Below are 10,467 nucleotides of genomic sequence, written 5' to 3'. Positions count from 1 at the left end.
TCCGTTATAATTAGGCTATTAGAATTCATGAATTCAATTGTCAAATTTGTCAATTTAACGCAATTGCTTTTATTCGTTAGGTGGATTGGTACTTGGAATGCGTACGTCCGTTATGAATAAATACATTTTAACAAACCACATCCTTCTGCTTCTTTCAGGTATTCATTTCACTTTCTAATTATTTCAGATACCTTCACCGAATTATTCATTTCACTGTATTCTTTAATTTGACATTCTTAAGTGTACAAAATACTCACCTTCATGGTTAATTATTATAATTGTGATATAGTTAAATAATTAAAACGGTTAATAAACCCTTCTTAAAATAGTGTATTCGTAAGTATTTTTTTTATAATATGATAAATTTAATAAATATTTTTTTTCGGAAATGTAAAATTTTGACAATCCTCAGAAACATACTTTCTTATTACAAAAAAATGTTGGAGCAACTAGGACTCGAACCAATATCTTCAACTATTCGAATGGGTGCACTCCTTTTAAAGCTATCGATCCTTTTAAAATTCATGAATCATTCATTCCTTCACAATTATTAATATGAGGATTTGTAACAATGAATTGTGTTTTAAAGCCTGAAGATTGTTTCAAGCAGCTGAATTTATCCGTAAACAGATAAAATTTATATAAACGGTATATATCAATACCCACTATACTACACGAACCTATTTCCATTGAATTCCGGTCATTCTTCTCGAAATTAAATACCAATTATTATGTGTCTAATATATACCTACAAACTATGGCAGTTATGCGCAGTGAGTATTTTTAACGTCCACTTGATGCGCAGCGTGCTCGCCATAAACCATCTGATGTTTTTGCGTAAGACCATAACAATATATAAACATCAGGAATTACAACATCAACATTCCGCCACACTACTCCATTCTCGTGTCCGGAGGAAACTGTTGGGCACGTCTCAATGGTATGTATATTTGCTTGCCGAGTCCGACTACACCATCGACGACATCATGTTGCAAGAATGACACCACAGTGACAGTAATTAAGACCAAACGTAGGGTTGCGTGTGCTGCGGGGTGGATGTGGTTTGGTGAAACCATTAACTTCAATGACTAGTGTTATTGATGTGTCCAAAGATATCGCGCAGCACGCTTCGCTCAAATGAGCCCAGCACTGATATTATTCCATGTTTTTGGCCATCCATCATAATTCCATACTATATAATATAACAACTGATTGTATAACTGTTTTATACAACATCCATTTCAAGTATTGGTTTAATGCTTTGAAACGTAGCAGTTTCATCAGAGTATTAGGCCAAAGTTGACATACACTAATAAACAAAATTTAAATTTTGTATATTTTTCAGCACTGTAGAAATAAATAGATATTGAATTATTATAATAATATAATATACCTATACCTACATCACTTATGTAAATATTATAGGTATTGGGTAGGCTACATTTATGTTACAATATAATATGTATTCCAAACCTTTAGAGAGCTCATTGATCACGACTTTTCGATAATTACAAAAGGTCAAAGCTTGTGGTGGAGATAATAAATTACGAAGATCACAGAGAGCACTCGAACATTGAGGCAAATAGATAATATGGAAAACTTTCTCTGCTTCTGGGGTTGCCGCTACAACAACCTTGTATCATGTATTATTATCTCGTTACTGTAACTCTGTAATATAATTTATTGTTATGATATGCAATAAGTTAGACAGTTATTTGTGACACTTAATATAACATTATTGTTAATATATCATTATTTTATACGATGAAAAACTATTACTCATTCCATTAATAACAATGCTCTGAATAACAAATAACCTTAATAATATTGATACTATTATTTATCTCTCTCTATAATATATTATAATATATATTATATCAAATCCCTGTAACTTGGTAAAAATAATAATCCTCAATTTGTGACATTGTTGTTTAATTCAATAAAACGCATTTTTTGTAGTACTTATTCCATTTTTAATCAATAAATTACTACCGGTTGCTTCCGCCTCAGAGGGACATTTTTGAGTTGAAAATATCACTCTGAGGCGGACGAAACCGGTCCTAATTTGAAGCGCCCAGTTTCAAAAGCCCCTAAAACGATTTTAAGTAGTTCTGAGAAAAATGAGAAAAACGATTTCAGGTAGTTTTGAAAAAAATGAGAAAAAATCATATTTATTAAATCTGTGAAATTTATGTATTTATTTTTTAATTCGTTACATTCTAAAGAGTATTTTGGCTTTCCATTTTAGAGGTATTTGAAAAGCACGCTCTACCATTTTAGCGGGTTTTGAAATTTATCCTTATTTATGATCATACGTATTGACGGTTTTTGGCATTTTTTAAAGATTAATTTTTGGCAATCATATAGGTAACAATCTATCTAAATACATATCATATAACTCAAAAAATATCAAACACCGTTTTAGGGGCTTTTGAAACTAGGCGCTTCATTTATTGATTAAAAGTGGAATAAGTACTACAAAAAAATGCGTTTTATTAAATTAATCAACAATACAATGCAGTTCCACCATGAATTGACAGTTAACAAAATAAAAGAAATTTTTGACATAGTAGCGTAAAGTTGAGAGTTTTTTGTTTTAATTTTTTGATATTATCTGATTTTAATATGATGATAAAATATTATCATACTGAATTCTTCAAGTATATACATATTTCATCAATAATGTTATAATGAGGTATTTATACAGACATATTTTTTTACTCCTCGTGTGGTTACTAGAGTATCTATAAACCAGATAACATTAATTGGAAATATCGAAGTTAATGGGCTCGTTAAACCACATTCGCCCCGCACCACACTCGGTCTTAATTAAGCGATCATTGGAACCTAATTAGTATGTTTGGATGTTAAGAATATTTTTTTATTACTGGGAATGTTACCCAAGACTTAGGTCGCCATGCACTTAAGTGTGCTTTGACTGAACTGCTTTACCCGACCGAGTGTGGTAGCAGTTTTGAATCTGGATTCGCTTTATTACGTTAGACCATAAGACCATGGCACCCAAAGCGCGCCGACTGTCCTAAATATTAAATGCGCATTATATTTACGTTATAAACTTTAATGTATAATATAATGAGATATGTGTAACCATTGTAAATACATAACATATTCTTTAATACGTGTTGAAGTTTATCCCATAGTACTAGAGAACCGTTCCCTGTCATACGACACTCAGTAGAGTAAGCCAGATTCCATTAATTTTGTAATCCCTGGTATAAACAGTTTGTGATTTCAGAGAATAATAATAATGAAATATCAACTCAATTAAATGAAACACAATATATTAGTAGATATTGAATTCATAACAATTGGGATGAGAATAGAATTTAACTAATTCATCAGTCAAAAGCTTCTGCAACCCGACGGATAGGACGCTTAATTTATCAATTGAAAAAATCCCTATAGGTGGATGAAAGTCTTTCTAATCGCTATTAAATTAGATCGACGATATTTTATTTTAAACACTATGATAAGTTGAATTGATACGTTGTAAAAAAGACATTTGGAAGGATAGTATAATATTATTCTGTAACGTTACTTTTATGAAGTGTTATCAATTCATTTTTAGAATTATCTACACCATTAGCTTGCAGTGGTATGCTAAAAGCTTTGTTTATATTATTCAAGAAACTTATTATTATAAGGAACGTGTCTTAAAAGCATTGTATCGTTGCTTAAATACATCTTAACAAACTAAACATAATAGCACAATCTCCTGGTTCAGTCGTCCAATCGGTAAAACAGGCGGTTTTTTATCGGCCGCCGACGTTGCGGTCGTCATTACACGGCATTTATTTCCGGCCGATCCCTTTTATTGTGCCCACTTCCTGCCGTTTTCGCGCCTTTATTTTATTTTTTCCACCAGCCCGTCTATCTCCGTTTTATTCGGCGTTAGTAGATTTTTTTTATTCGAGAACTGACGTTCACGGCGATCCCTGCTTGGCTATATCCTCGCAAAACTTCGCAACATAGATAAAGAAGTGTTCTGTTCTTTTTCTGGTCCTTTTCTTCTTTTTCTTCTTCTTCTTCCTCTCAGACGTGCAAAGTTTCATTTTGATCCTTTGTTTTCAGCACTTTTTAGATACACGTTTTTATTTCAATCGAGCAATGGCGTGCCAAATTTAGAAAAGAAAAATAATGACACGGCATGCTAACAATAATACACTAGAAAAATTTCAGTGATGTATTATTTCTTTGATTCAAGGGAATGACCACGAAATGTAAATACATTTTTCAAAACAACTAATAAACTGGCTGTAAGAAAGTTTATAGATTGCAATAAATAATAAATGCTGTCAGTTTATAGAATCCTTTTCATAAATTTAGTAAATCTCTGTATAATAAATACTGTAAATAAAAATATTTATCAATAATTTTATTGATACATGTACCTACTAACATCGCTGTACCCATGATTTATGGGCACATTAGAAGAAAGTTATTGAATAGTGTTTAGCGTAGTTAGATAAAATGAAATATAAAATTGTACTAATGACAGCCCTAAAACTGAACTTTGACACTGAAACGATTCATTACAGATATCAATAATCTTTAAAATTTTATCTATACATAAAATAACATTTATTTGTATAAAATATAAAAATATTGAGATGTTAAGTCATTCAATCCAATGTACGTTTTCACTTCTTTTATATATAAGCTCTACCATATAAAGGTTAGATTAATTTGATATATTCAGTCATATAGCAAAAGTATGTATTGGTCTACATAATATGCTACGCACATGTTATTATTTCAAGTATATTTTCACATAATAATTATAATGTAATGATGATGAACTTCTAAAATACCAGCATACAAATTTTTCAAATTATTGATTTTTTGACAGAAATTGATAAAGTACCTGTTTAAAATGATATAAAAATTTACATACATTAATTAACCTAATGTACTACAAAAATATTGAATCCTGCAGTTGAAATGACAGACGTCTAAAAGACCTAAAATACGCAAAACTTAAAGATATAAAACATCAAATTAATCATAATATTAGTCAAACCACCGTATAAATGACAATGGAAAGAGATGCAGGGTATAAATTTTAGGAAATAATTTCCCAATGGTTTGAATTGTTTCATACTCCTCGTTCATAAATTTTACGTGTGTATTTGGCCGTATGACTAAGTTCGCCGTGAGATGTGGTATTGAAAATGGATAGCCGTATAGTATTGAGAACAAATTTATGTCTAAAAAAAACATTAAAAAAAACATCCAACTGCAAGGCAAAGACATAAAAAATGGGAGGTAAGTAAATTAGAAATACAATTAATCATTTATATACAATTCTGTTAGGTGCTAATAAGTATCAAGTCTTACCTATCAAATATCAATTAATGAATGTTTTTAATGACTTGAATTAATGAATAAAGTTGGAACATTAGGTTTTTGATTTTAATGTTATACGGCCATCTCTTTTCGGGAAGAAAGCTTTTGAACTATCTCCATATGTAATTCAGTAGGTACCTACTACGATGAAATTGGCAGATAAAATTAATAATATTAATTACCAACAATGTACCTATCTAGTTACGGTTTCTAATATTTTACAAGAAAGAGCTGAAAAAGAATAAAACCCACCAAAGGTCCAAAATATATGATGATTAGTCACTAATATGCTAATATGTATTAAATTAGTGTAGGTTTAAAAAATGACACTATTTACAAAGTTTTTTTTCATAAAATATAGTTTGCTGGCATGTCTAATTTATTTGCAGTGGAAAAAAATCCCGAATTTATTATCATCATAAGTACTATTACCCAATGTGGACCTTGGCTGCATCCAGGAAATGTTTCCATTCCTTCTTTTTTATCGTTAGTTCCCCCCTCTAGCGTAGCACCAGGAATGCTGTGTCTCAAGACACTTATCTTATTTTCTCACTCATTTCAAGATGAGCCTCTTTAGTGGTTGGTTGTCTTTCATCATTAATACATAGGCTGTCCAACGGAGACGCCCAACGTGCATGTGCGAGTCAACGTAGACCACCTGTAGTTCATGGTTGTATCTTCCTAAGAACATACGGTTGTTATCGCATACGGCTCCAAAGACCCTTCCTACAATCCTCCTACTAAAGCTCCAGCAGTCATCAAATCTATAGTACAATAATATAGTCCTAATGGGTATTCCGCAAATCTTTAGTAGGTATTTAATTTAAGATTTTATTGAAGATTCAATTAAATAAGATTTACGGGTTGTTTTGTTCAATGTGTTATTTTTTTCCAGATCTTGCACATAGTGTATGAGCGAATGTGTAACAATAATTATTCTTTGTAAAGAGTCTCCCAAGATACAATCAAGAAGTAGAAAATATTGAAAATATTGTACAATCGAAAAAATATTTATGTTTTTAGAGACCAGCGCTAGAAAGGGAACGGACCATATCGGAGCCAATCTCTTGTTCGTAAAATTCTCAAAATTACCGCTCCGTCTCATGAAAAAAATATCGATAGAATTTTCAAGTTCTTGAATTATAAAAGTTTAATACATAACGTGTCAGACTCATAGTAAAATATAATACATTTAAGTAATAATGAGGTTCTGTGTTGTTTTGATACAAAGATTTTTTAGTTAATCATCATAAAAAAAACTTGATGTCCCGTAAGGATAGACAAACCATGCACTAGATATAGAAATATAAGTAAATTATACAATCTCTGACAGTGTATTATGCAATTGAATTTTTTCCCCCTGCTAAAAATCGTTGCATACCTAAATATTCAGTATAATATGTTTATCAGATATTTAAAGGCTTTTATCACTCAAGGGTAGGTAGGTATAACAAGATATAACAAGAATAGGGGTATATTTTAATATTTTATTAATATTTTTTTTATTTCGAACGTTGTTTTAATGTATATGTCAAGATTTATTATATTTTCATCAACTTATAATCACACAGCGGAAGCTTCTAGTACGTATTTGTTATAATTGATTTTGTTTTTGGGTGTATTGAATACGAGGCGCATGTGTATATATAGCTTCACAAGTTGAAAGCTTGTTATTCCTTATCGCCCCTGCAAAGATAAACTATACGCAAAGCTTCAAAAGAAAGGATTGCCGGGAGATTTCTTCGGATGAAATGGGAATGCATGTCAGCGGCATGTTGAGGAATTCGATGGTCAAAGAAAAAATATTAATACTACCATTTTTTTTTAGTTGGCTATATATTTTTTCCGACTTATGAACAGGACAAATGAGAACTCTACTATTTATGCTAGTATTCAATTTCAATTTATTTATTTTACACATTGTGGATATTACAAATTAAAAGTTTAAGACGTTCACAACATGACATGAAACAGTATTATAAAGAAGAAAGAAAAAAGAAAAGTAATAAAAAGGATAGAACATAATATAAACATACAAACGCAGTGAAAATACAATTATACATCTATAATAGTTCAAAGAAGTACACCGAGTTAGCTAAGGAGACCCTATTTTAAGAATTTATAAAATAGCGTCCACCTAAACTCACCCTCACGCAAGTGGAATATATCAACACCCGAAGCAATTTTGTTGAACATAGTTATCGCCCTCCCAATTGGCATTACCAGTGGCAGGTTGGTTCTGCGCCTTGGGAGAACAAACAACCGATGCTCCCTATTTCTAAGATAGTTATAAGGGACACACAGGTCAACACTGCTCAGAATGGCAGAGTTCTCATTTATACCTCGTATAAGTCGAAAAAAATACGTAGCTAAATAAAAATTTCTTCTTAATTATTGTAGACTGCAGTATGTAAGCATACCTAAGAAAAAGTCAGTTGGATAAAGAGTATTAACACGTGTATCCTAGATAACTATCTTATAAATCAGGAGCATCGGTTCCTTATTTTTCAATGTAAAGAACTAACCTTCCAGTGATACTTTGATGCTTTATAATTATATGGACAAAGTACCTACCTATGTAAAAAATAAAATGACACCAAACTGACAAACCGCTTACGTATCTTTAGTCCATCAGAATTAGCTGATTCAAATGTTATTCATTCGTAAAAAAGTAAAATTTCGAAATAAATACAGATGAAAGTAACGGATTACTATTTTTTTCTTGAAAATTTACTCATGTTTCCGTTTAGATTTAGATCCAAATCGCTTTGGAAATTTAACTTACATTATGTTAAGTTAATGTGAACGTTTTTTAAATACAAAGTTTACTTAGCTCACTCGATGTACATTAATATACATGACGTTGGTATAAAGTTTTACTATCACGTTGTTTTTTTTTATCAAATACTATTACTACTATTATCCTAGGGGTAAGTCTGTTATATGATGGTAGTTGTGGATCACAGAACAGATAATAAATATAATACAGTAGATTTTGAATCAGTGTTTTGAATGTGTGAGTGTCCTATGAAAATTACATATCACGCATGATAGACGTGCAATGGTGTGTGTAATACACCAATATTAAATGAGCGTCAATGCATGAACCGAGAGCAGTTGTCGGTATTCGACGTATGACGTATTCTTGACACGTGTATAAGTTTATCCCGTATTCTTCCTTATTCGAGATCGGTTGCTTGCTTCTCCTTACCCATTAGGTATTTCAGTTCCCATTATTTATGAGTTCCCTGGTGGATATACTGTTAGGACCTCGTTATAAACACTCGAGTTTGTGAGTTCTTCGTAACTGATGTGATCACGAAGAGGCACTTAACGTGACTTGGGAATATGCCGCTAGAGAGTGCAACACTCCACACCATTGTAGCACAGCAGGAAGATTCCGTCACCGTAGCCGACTATCCACCCTGTAGAGGTGCTACATAAGCGATCTACACGCTGCAGGTCTCGCATGTCGTAGGAGCGATGTTAGTGGTACGACCTTAAGCTTGCCCTATAAATGCTCGTAATTGATTGAAGTAACAGTAGTAGTAATACCGTTAAGTACTAATTTTATTTCATCGTAATATCATGTTGCAAACGTCTTAAATTGATAATTTGTAATATTTACTTCAAGTAAAATAAGCTACGCCCAATTTTGATATTCACTTATTTTATTTTAAAAGATTTTTTTTAATTATGTAAGTAATAATAAACTGGAAATTAATTGTTTGTGGCATAGCTATAATATTATGACCGTCACAATAATAGCTATGTTATAATATATTTGTAATAAACAAGGTTACAATATATTAACTAGTATTAAGGTTACATGGCGTTATTTGTACGCCATCAGGCTGATTCACAAATGGCAGAAAAGCATTAAATTTAACGGAATTTCCATCGATCAGCCTCTGCGGTAGCGTTAATTCGAGATACGACCTTTATTTGAATACAATCATCTTCCACTTAAGTTACAACATTGATAATGACGTCAAAATAAATATTTGATTTTAATAATTACTATAGTGGTTCCTGGCGTATTTTACATATTTATTAGAAATTATATAAACATTATCAACTTATTCAAATATAAAATGATTTAAATAGACGATCTAAATAAATTATGACGTAACAAAATATGTAATGATCAATTTAAAAATCTCGGCGTACCTATATTCGTAACGATTGTTATTAGAAAAAATAAAAAATAATGATTATCAAAAAACCTATAAATTTATCAGAAAATTATACGTTTGTGATATAAAATATAACCATAATGTAACTAATATGACAGATGATCATTGGTCTGTTAATTGGATTAAAATAGCAAACAAAAGTTGGGAATCGCTTTGAACGTTCTAGCAGTTAACCACATTATAAATATCTGTACTTAGTGATTTCCTATTTCAAAGCAAAATACATAATATAATTGGGGCGCCCAAAAACCCGACAGCGGTGACAGGTGCGTTGTCGACCCTATCCAAATACGCACACAATCCAATTTTGATGAACAAAAAGAAATGAAAATTTTGGTATAACGAACCGTTAAAATATCGAAAACAAATTTATGTACTGACAATTATTGATAACCCGAGTAGTAAGTTATGTCACCGGTGTCTGGTTACCAAGGGTCAAAAATTAGTTTTAGTAGTAGGTTTTTTTTTTACCATGTCCGATCCTAATAAGATCATAATATGGGCCTCCACAGAGTAGAGGTTTGTATTAACAGATTTTGTTTTTACGAGAAATGGATGTCAGCCACTTGCACAATATATTAGGTCCATACTCTGACTCATACACATATTGAAAAACAATATGTGAATTTTGCCAGACACAGGATTCGAACCTGAGACCCACGAAGCTATAGGCTGACGCTAATGCCGCACGGCCACCGTGAGTCGGCGAAAAAGGGAATCACCCAAATCGTATCCTCAATTAAAATAAAAAACATAAACAATAAAAATAAAAATAAACTTTCAGTGAAATTTTGTTTGATTTTAAAACAATATTTAAAAAAATGTTCTTACTATTATTATTATTAGTTATTTTTTGTAAAACTGTACCTATATTGTTTTCTGCAGAAATATTTTCACGTCACTC

The sequence above is a fragment of the Rhyacophila brunnea genome, unplaced genomic scaffold (genome assembly GCF_057557595.1).
Source record: "Rhyacophila brunnea isolate RB1 unplaced genomic scaffold, BYU_Rbru_1.0 scaffold_2, whole genome shotgun sequence".
NCBI classification, from domain to species: domain Eukaryota; kingdom Metazoa; phylum Arthropoda; class Insecta; order Trichoptera; family Rhyacophilidae; genus Rhyacophila; species Rhyacophila brunnea.
The sequence above is the reverse complement of the archived record's forward strand: the minus strand, read 5'-3'. Positions refer to the sequence as shown.